Consider the following 10,493-nt stretch of genomic DNA (forward strand, 5'->3'; position numbering starts at 1 on the left):
CAACTGGATAGTACCATATATTGCATATCTGCTCAGGCAGGAGCTTCCAGAAGATGAAGTTGAAGCACGTCAGATCATCTGCAGGTCCAAGGCCTTCACAGTAATAGGTGGACAACTCTACCGAGAGAGTGTTACTGGCGTGGCTCAGTGATGTATCTCTCCAGAAGAGGGTCGACTGATCTTGGATGAAATTCACTCGGGGACTGTCGGTGTCAAAACCGGCGGATCTCGGGTAGGGGGTCCCGAACTGTACGTCTAAGGTCGATGGTAACAGGAGACAGGGGACACGATGTTTACCCAGGTTCGGGCCCTCTTGATGGAGGTAATACCCTACTTACTGCTTGATTGATCTTGATGAATATGAGAATTACAAGAGTTGATCTACCATGAGATCATAATGGCTAAACCCTAGATGTCTAGCATGTATGATTTTGATTGCCTCTACGGACTAAACCCTCCGGTTTATATAGACACTGGAGGGGCCTAGGGTTGTACAGAGTCGGTTTACAAAGGAAGGAATCTACATATCCAAACGCCAAGCTTGCCATCCACGCAAAGGAGAGTCCCATCCAGACACGGGAAGAAGTCTTCTGTCTTGTATCTTAATAGCCCATTAGTCCGGCCCATGTTACATAGTCCGGACGCCCGAGGACCCCTTAATCCAGGACTCCCTCAGTAGCCCCTGAACCTGGCTTCAATGACGATGTGTCCAGCGCGCAGATTGTCTTCGGCATTGCAAGGCGGGTTCCTCCTCCGAATACTCCAAAACAGCCTTCGAACACAGAAATCGTGTCCAGCTCTGCAAAACAAGTACCACACACACACACGCAGAGAGTATATTATTTCACGAGTCCAATCTACTGACAACTTTTGTAGTGTGACATCACGTCGTTGCCCGGTCATTGTTTCGAACCGTTTTTTAGCCTCCCGCTCCATGTTTCAAGATGCGGTTTTATTGGCACGTCTTGTCGAAGCAGAGATCGTGTCCCCCTATTGCGGGATTCTCATCAATACGGGCATGGGTAATCCAACCGTGTCGTTTGCATGACCCTTGGGGAATAGGTGAGTTTTAAGGCGAGTGGGGAGGCACTTGATATTCGCTGCCTTTATAAGGAGATAATGATTCACCCTTTCACCCACGCCTTCTTTCTCTTTGCCCACCCATTCTCGAGCTCCAGCGCCCAAGCTCTCATCCTCTCCGCCTCAAAAAAGCACTCCGACCATGTTCGGATCTAGAGCGCAGGGCAAGTGGATGGTCCCCTCCGTCAAGGAGAAGGACATCACCAAGCTCTGGGAGGCTGGGTACTTAGCCCAGGAAATCGCCCACCGGCTTCCAGCAAAGAGGCAGATCATCCCCACCCCGGAGCCCCATGAGAGGGTGGTTTTCATCCCCCACTTCGTCCGCGGATTGGGATTCCCTCTCCAACCATTCGTCCGCGGACTCATGTTCTACTACGGGGTGGATTTCCACGATCTGGCCCCCAACTCCTTCCTCAACATCTCGGCATTTATTGTCGTGTGCGAGGCCTTCCTCCGCATCCCACCGGTTAAAGACCTTCAATGTGAAGCCGAAGGTGGTGGGCGGTCAACACGCAGAGTGCGGAGGTGCCATGGTGAGCAAGACGCCCAACGTCTCATGGCCCAAAGGTACCTTCGTGGAGACCGTCAAAGGGTGGCAACAGCAGTGGTTCTACGTCATGGAGCCTCGCGACGCCACCTGGGCCGCGGCTCCCGAATTCTAGTCCGGAGCCCCGATGTGGCTCACCTCCTGGCTAGAGAAGGGCCTAGACTGGTCTTCGTCGGATGAGCTGACAGCGCTTCAGACGCGCATCAAGAGCATGGTAGACAAGAACATGAAGCTTGTCAATGTGATCCAGGTGATGCTTTTTCGCCGGATCCTTCCGTGCCAAAGCTGGACTTGCCATTTGTGGGAGTTCGATCCGGCCAAGCACCAGACCTTGCAAGAGTTCTTCGGCACTACACATGAAGACATCTGGAAGGTGCTTTTTAAGGCCAATGAGACGTGGCCGAAGACGACCGAGGATCGTGGGTACAACCTGACCAATCCTGCCAGTCCGGTAAATCTTTCGCATTCCAAAATATATCCTTCACCTGTACCCTCAAGGAGGATGTCTAAGCTTCCCTTATCCGTATTTTCAGGGATGGACAAAGAGGGTGGAGCGGATTCAGTGTCCGGCTCCGCTGCTCGAAAACCCAGCAATCCCACTTCTGACAAAGATGCTGGTTCCGGCGCCCTACCAAGCGCCGGAGAAGAAGGCCAAAAAGAAGGCCAAGGAGACCAGAAGTGGCCTCTGCCGTAAGGGCACTTCGGACGTGACGTCCGAAGACGCCGAGACCCACTCCTCCCCCACCGAGGACGACAACAAAGAGGAGGAAAGCAACTCTCCCCCGGAGTGGGAAGGAAGAAAAGGGCGGCCTCCACGCATCTGGAGGCAGAAGCGTCCAAGAAGGGGAGGGTCTCCCCCGCGGACAACTCCGCGTGGGACATAGATAGCAGCTCCGAGTGGCGTCCCAGGGATAAGCCCGTGGCCGAATCGTAAGTACTCAAAGACGCACACATATAACCAGCTCCTTTACTTCATGGCTTTAATGTGTTGAATCATGCGCTGCAGTCCGGCTCGTTCCGACCTCCAGCAATCCTCATCTTCGAGGAATTCACTAGATCTGAGGGTGATGGACAGCGGGTCCCTTCCGGCGGCCTCCTCTCCCAAGGCCATGGGCGACGCTGAGGTGTTCTCCCGAAGGACCTCCCCAGGCTAGGGAGAGACGCAGGAGGCCGTCAGGGTGGCGCCAGAGGGTGATACCTCGGCCGCCGGCCACATGGGGGAGCAAATCCCCCTAGAGACTGGCGATGGGGGCCATATCCAATTCAGCCCCCAACCGAATACCATTCCGGAGACCCATACGGCTCCGGAATCAGGCAAGCAGCCTCCTTCGAAAGGAGGTGCACCTATGCCACCGGTGACCTCTGTCCATCCAGAGGCGCCGGATACTCTACTGGAAGCGCTGCGAAGTGCTTCCATTGTTGAGGAACACCGTATCCTCATGGGTACGGTGGTTGAAAGGGTTCAGTCCGTTAAGAGCGGACTGACCGAAGCCTGCACCAACCTTTTAACAGGATTTGAGCTATGCGACGTATTTATGCAAAAAGAATGTCATAGTATAGATAGTAGCCCCTGAGACTTTGTCCGGTGTTCGAAAAGAAAAGCCGGACAGTGGATCAAATAATCTTCGCAGGAGACTAACCATACATGTCTATGTGAATAAGCAGGCGCCAATGTTGGCTGCGACCTCCCTTTCTGCCGAAGTCTCCGAACTGAAGCAGAGTCTAGAGCGGACCGAGGAAGAGCTTGGCTGTGTGAGAAAACAACAGGAGGACAATCAAGGTATGGAATGACCTTGTGTAGATTCAGAAAGGATGAATGATTTGTGTTGACCATAGTGCCATGATATTTTGTAGGAGCGGCGACCGAGGTGGAGACCCTCAAGAAGGCACTGGCCGAAGCCCAGGAGAGAGCGGCAAAGGAACAAGCCGCTTGCAAAAAACACGAGGCCAGGGTCGGTGAGACCCAGCAGGAGCTCCAGGACGCCATGAAGAAATGCGAGTCCTTGGAGCGCAATATTGCGGATCAAGAGTCCGAACTTGACAAGGCCCGCCAAAGCACACAAGATGCCCAGGTTGAAGCCCAAGGCGCCCTCCAGGAAATCTAGGAGGCCAGAAAAATCGCGGCGGGCAAGGCCTTTATTATGCAGAGCAAGTATGTGAAGAAAAGGTACCTCTTACTGACCTGGATTTAGAGTTCACCAGGAGCGTTTGCGGATCTGCCGCGCAGTGTTGCAGACACTGCGGATTTCTTTTGAGCCGAAGAAGGGAGCTCAACAGAGAAGCTGTTCTGGTCACAATACCTTGTGCCAGAGCATCCGGTGCCCTTTAGCGATCAGCTGAAACAGCTGACCGAACTGCATAGGGCGGCCGAATTGGCCATGAAGGATTTGATAATCCGTCTATGGCCTGCCGAAGCCATACCCAGCAGCTACTTCGGGCTCGTGAAGTGGCTGGTCAATGCCTGCCCTCAGCTTGATGCCATCAAGCGGTCGGTCTGCATCGAAGGTGCGCGGATGGCCTTCGCCCGCGTCAAGGTGCAGTGGGCGAAGATGGACGCCGTCAAGCTCGCGACCGAGGGACCGCCCGCGGGCAAGGAGCACCGCAAGCCTGAGCGGTATTTTGATGATGTCCTGAAGGGATCCCGCATTATAGAGGGCCAGTGCTCCAAAGACATTATCTTTGAATGAAGTCATTCATGTTATCCCTTCCTGTATTATGGAACAAAGCCGTTATGTAATATAATGTTTATGGTTTTCTTTTAATTTTACCTCCTGTGCAGCCGTTTATGTTAAATCTGAGAGTTGGCCAGTCATCGGCTTCAGCCCCCACGTAGGTAGTACGGGGGTGCTCGGGATGGAATCTAAACACTCTTGATCCAAAAGTTTGGTCCTTGAAGGAGGTGTTTAGCGCAAAGAACCAGACAATCGGACTATGTGGCTTTATCACTCTCACTTAGCCATAGGAGTTTGACAATAGAAATGTAGGTGCAGCCCCTAGTACTCGTTAGTCCGAACTAGGGTTCTGTAGACACCTGATCGGGTGGAGGCCGATCCATCGCATAATGCGAAAAAAATCGCAAGAGATTGTGACCTCCGAACAGCTGACCGGCTCACGCCGCATCATGACGGTCAGTTTTCGGCTTTCTCTACTGAGGTGCTCATCTGGATAAACCAGGACACAATCGCAGTAGTTCTCCCTTTACTACCCTAGCCAATATAGCGGAACGTAAGGTAGTAAGCACAGGAGCCGGGCAACCCAACTATTGACCAAAGACATGATTCGAAGCCGATGCATATAATGCTAAATTCGGGGTGCCAAACTATACTGTAAAAGTGTTCGGACTTGTTGCCGTAGTATGGAGCGCAATGAGGCTCCTGGCAAATCAAGGCGTACCAAGGTGTACGGTTGCAATCGATAAGTATAGCAAAATAAAATGAAGTAGTAAGCCAATGCTGCATAAGTTGGGCCGCGAACTGTTTCCATTATAATTTGATTAATACGTCAAAGCATATTTGTACAAATAGTGCGTTAGGCAACAGGCCTATTTAATATGCCGAGACCAAGGGGGAGCTGTGTGCGGGTCCTGAAAACAGGTAGAGTGATCGTCAAGAAGACCACCTAGAGATTCCCCCACACGTCTATGCTGCTTGCCACCTTGGTATATCCATCCTTCGAAAGGGTCGATGATCAGGCCGTCGTGAGGGGCCTGTGGAAAAGAAACAGAAAAAGGATGAAAAAGAAAACAGAAAGTAAGTGTGTCCGAGGAAGGTCAAGCTGTATTATGGACCACAATCAAGTTACGCCTCTGTCTATGCCCATGGTATTTTGAGTGCGTAGTTATGTACGCGCGGTACATATGCCGCCATTTGGTCGGGACTGAGACGGAGGCCGTATTGCTAGTCGAGCTCCTGACGAGCTGGACTGTCCTGCTGTAGAGTAGTCCGGACTTGTTTGACAGTGTCTGGGAGCTTGGCCGCCGAATTAAGGTTCTGCTTGATGAGGTTGCTCTGTACTTCTGCTGCCAGGGCCGCCGTGTGCTCCTTAGTTCGGAGGGAGCGTTCCGTGTTTCCATTGACTGTTATGACACCGCGTGGTCCGGGCATCTTGAGTTTGAGATAAGCATAGTGTGGTACCGCATCGAGCAAATGCGGTACGTCTGAGCAGTGCATGACAACTTTTGCGGAAGGGGACAATATCGAAGATCAAGTCCTCACTTCGGAAGTTGTCCGGAGATCCGAAGACGACTTCCAATGTGATTGAGCCCGTGCAGCGGGCTTCTACACCTGGTATTACTCCTTTAAAGGTAGTTTTTGTGGGCTTGATCCTTGATGGATCGATGCCCATTTTGCGCACTGTATCCTGATAGAGCAGGTTGAGGCTGCTGCCCCTGTCCATGAGGACTCGCGTGAGGTGGAATCCATCAATGATTGGGTCAAGGACCAGTGCGGCTGAACCGCCATGACGGATACTGGTCGGATGATCCCTGCGATCGAAGGTGATCGGACAGGATGACCATGGGTTGAATTTTGGGGCGACTGGCTCTATCGCGTAGACGTCCCTGAGCGCTCGCTTGCGCTCCCTCTTAGGGATATGGATAACGTATATCATGCTCACTGTTTTGACTTGGGGGGGGGGCTTCTTCTATCCTCCTGTGTTCGGTGGATGAGGCTCCTCGTCGTCGTCCTCACTTTGCGACCCCTTCTCCTTGTCTTCGGTATTTACCTCACCAGCCTATTTAAAGACCTAACAGCTTCTGTGGGTATGATTGGCTGGTTTATCGGGGGTGCCGTGGATCTGGCATGGACGATCCAGTATTTGGTCCAAGCTGGATGGGCCCGAATTGTTTCTTTTATATGGCTTCTTCCGCTGACCGGACTTGGAGCCACTGAATCCGTCGTTGACCGCCGTGTCATCGGTATTGTTACCATTGCTTCGACGCTTGTGCCTGTTGCGTCGGGCCTTACCATTGCTATTTTTGGCTTCAGAAGTGCCAGGTTCGCTTGCATTATTATTGCTACGGGCTAGCCAGCTATCTTCGCCCGCGCAAAAGTGGGTCATAAGTGCTATGAGGGCCGCCATGGACTTCAGCTTTTCTTGGCCGAGGTGTCGGGCGAGCCATTCGTCACGGATGCTATGCTTAAAGGCCGCTAGGGCTTCGGCATCCGGACAGTCGACGATCTAGTTCTTTTTAGTTAGGAACCGAGTCCAGAATTTCCTGGCTGACTCTCCAAGCTATTGAACTATGTGACTTAAGTCATCGGCATCCGGAGGTCGGACGTATGTACCTTGGAAGTTGTCGCGGAAGGCATCTTCCAAGTCCCCCCAGCTGCCAATGGAGTTTTAAGGCAGGCTGTTCAACCAGTGCCGAGCTGGTCCCTTGAGTTTTAGCGGGAGGTATTTGATGGCATGAAGATCATCACCGCGGGCCATATGAATATGGAGAAGAAAATCCTCAATCCATACCACGGGATCTATTGTTCCATCGTACGATTCGATATTCACGGGTTTAAACCCTTCTGGGAATTCGTCCTCCATTACTTCATCGATGAAGAAGAGGGGGTGTGCGGCGCCTCTATATCGGGCCAAATCGCGACGTAGCTCGGATGGAGTCCATCTATGGTTTTCAGCCCGGGCGTGATTATGCTTGTCACGTCCGGCTAGATAGCTGTCGTCGCGCGTCGGGGCATGCCCCCGTGATCCGTAGATCGATCTGGTCTGACCTGCTCTACTGTCCAGGTCTTGCCGCAAGTCATATGTACATCCCCGAGCTGTTATATCTCTACCTTTACGGCGATGTAGTATGGGCTGGTGTTCGGCTTGAGTTGCCGTTTTGTCCCGGCCACGAGGTGGTCGGTCAGCCGCATTACATGCTGATGGTGCGGGCTTGAGGGCCTCGTCGTCAAATTGGGGTAGCAGTTTACGCTTCGGGTAAATTTTGGTTGGGCGCTCGAGGCCATATTCCTCGGCTGCCAGGACATTAGTACACCTATCGTTGAGCAGATCTTGATCAGCTTGAAGCTGCTGCTGTTTCTTTTTTAGGCTCCTTGCAGTGGCAATTAGCCGGCTCTTAAAGTGCTCCTGCTCGAGATGTTCCTCAGGTACGATAAATTCTTCGTCACCGAGGCTCACCTCGTCCTCGGAGAGTGGGAGATAAATACTGTCCTCCGAGTCTTCGTTTACAGCTTGTTCGTCGGCGCTAACTTGCCCATCTTCCCGATCGTCCTGTTCGAAAGTTGGCTCGATGGGGTCTTCTTTGTCTTCGGCATCGTCCGGAGTGTTGTTGCCTCCTGTGCCAGTATTGCTGTCTTTTCCACGACGTGATTTTGAGCGGCGCCGCTGACGTCGGTGCTTTGGCTGTGTCTCAGGAGGTTTATCCTCGACCGGATCTTCTTTATCATCGCCGCTACCCTCTTTGGTTGTGTCCACCATGTATACGTCATACTAAGAGGTGGCCGTCAAGCGTCCGGTAAACGGCGGGTTTTCGGCCTGCTCCTCTCCGGCATCATCGTCCATACCGTCAATGTCTTCGGAGCCGTAGTCGAGCATGTTAGTTAAGTACTTGATAGTGGCTATGAAGTGGGTGGTGGGTGTTGGGGAACGTAGTAATTTCAAAAAAATTCCTACGCACACGCAGGATCATGGTGATGCATAGCAACGAGAGGGGAGAGTATGTCCACGTACCCTCGTAGACCGAAAGCGGAAGCATTAGCACAACGCGGTTGATGTAGTCGTACGTCTTCACGATCTGACCGATCCAAGTACCGAACGCAAAAGACCTCCGAGTTCAGCACACGTTCAACTCGATGACGTCCCGCGAGCTCCGATCCAGCAGAGCTTCCCCAGAGAGTTTCGTTAGCACGACGGCGTGGTGACGGTGATGATGTTGCTACCGACGCAGGGCTTCGCCTAAGCACCGCTACGATATGATCGAGGTGGATTATGGTGGAGGGGGGCACCGCACACGGCTGGAAGAGATCAACAGATCAACTTGTGTATCTAGAGGTGCCCCCCTGCCCCTGTATATAAAGGAGCAAGGGGGAGGCCGGCCGGCCCCTTGTGGGCGCGCCAGTAGGAGGAGTCCTCCTCCTAGTAGGAGTAGGACTCCCCTCTTTCCTACTCCTACTAGGAGGGGAAAAGGAAGGGGGAGAGGGAGAAGGAAAGGGGGGCGCCGCCCCCCTCTCCTAGTCCAATTCGGAACAGAGGGGGAGGGGCGCGCGGCCTGCCCTAGGCCAGCCCTCTCTCTCTCTCTCCACTAAGGCCCATAAGGCCCATTATTTCTCCCGGGGGGGTTCCAGTAACCCTCCGGCACTCCGGTTTTTTCCGAAACCACCCGGAACACTTCCGGTGTCCGAATATAGTCGTCCAATATATCAATCTTTACGTCTAGACCATTTCGAGACTCCTCATCATGTCCGTGATCATATTCGGGACTCCGAACTACCTTCAGTACATCAAAACACAAAAACTCATAATACCGATCGTCATCGAACTTTAAGCGTGCGGACCCTACGGGTTCGAGAACTATGTAGACATGACCGAGACACGTCTCCGGTTAATAACCAATAGCGGAACCTAGATGCTCATATTGGCTCCCACATATTCTACGAAGATCTTTATCGGTCAAACCGCATAACAACATACGTTGTTCCCTTTGTCATCGGTATGTTACTTGCCCGAGATTCGATCATCGGTATCTCAATACCTAGTTCAATCTCGTTACCGGCAAGTCTCCTTACTCGTTCCGTAATGCATCATCCCCCAACTAACTCATTAGTCACATTGATTGCAAGGCTTATAGTGATGTGCATTACCGAGAGGACCCAGAGATACCCCTCCAACAATCAGAGTGACAAACCCTAATCTCGATCTATGCCAACTCAACAAGTACCATCGGAGACACCTGTAGAGCACCTTTATAATCACCCAGTTACGTTGTGACGTTTGGTAGCACACAAAGTGTTCCTCCGGTATTCGGGAGTTGCATAATCTCATAGTCATAGGAACATATATAAGTCATGAAGAAAGCAATAGAAATATACTAAACGATCAAATGCGAAGCTAACGGAATGGGTCAAGTCAATCACATCATTCTCTAATGATGTGATCCCGTTAATCAAATGACAACTCATGTCTATGACTAGGAAACTTAACCATCTTTGATTCAACGAGCTAGTCAAGTAGAGGCATACTAGTGATACTTTGTTTGTCTATGTATTCACACATGTCTTATGTTTCCGGTTAATACAATTCTAGCATGAATAATAAACATTTATCATGAAATAAGGAAATAAATAATAACTTTATTATTGCCTCTAGGGCATATTTCCTTCAGTCTCCTACTTGCACTAGAGTCAATAATCTAGTTCACATCGCCATGTGATTTAACATCAATAGCTCACATCTTTATGTGGTTAACACCCATAGTTCACATCGACATGTGACCAACACTCAAAGGGTTTACTAGATTCAGTAATCTAGTTCACATTGCTATGTGATTAACACCCAAAGAGTACTAAGGTGTGATCATGTTTTGCCTGTGAGATAATTTTAGTCAACGGGTCTGTCACATTCAGATCCGTAAGTATTTTGCAAATTTCTATGTCTACAATGTTCTGCACGGAGCTACTCTAGCTAATAGCTCCCACTTTCAATATGTATCTAGATCGACACTTAGAGTCATCCAGATTGGTGTCAAAGCTTGCATCGACGTAACTCTTTACGACGAACTCTTTATCACCTCCATAACCAAGAAATATTTCCTTATTCCACTAAGGATAATTTTGACCGCTGTCCAGTGATCTACTCCTAGATCACTATTGTACTCTCTTGCCAAACTCTTGGTGAGGTACACAATAGGTCTGGTACA

The sequence above is a fragment of the Aegilops tauschii genome, chromosome 4 (assembly GCF_002575655.3).
Source record: "Aegilops tauschii subsp. strangulata cultivar AL8/78 chromosome 4, Aet v6.0, whole genome shotgun sequence".
In the NCBI taxonomy this organism is placed as follows: domain Eukaryota; kingdom Viridiplantae; phylum Streptophyta; class Magnoliopsida; order Poales; family Poaceae; genus Aegilops; species Aegilops tauschii.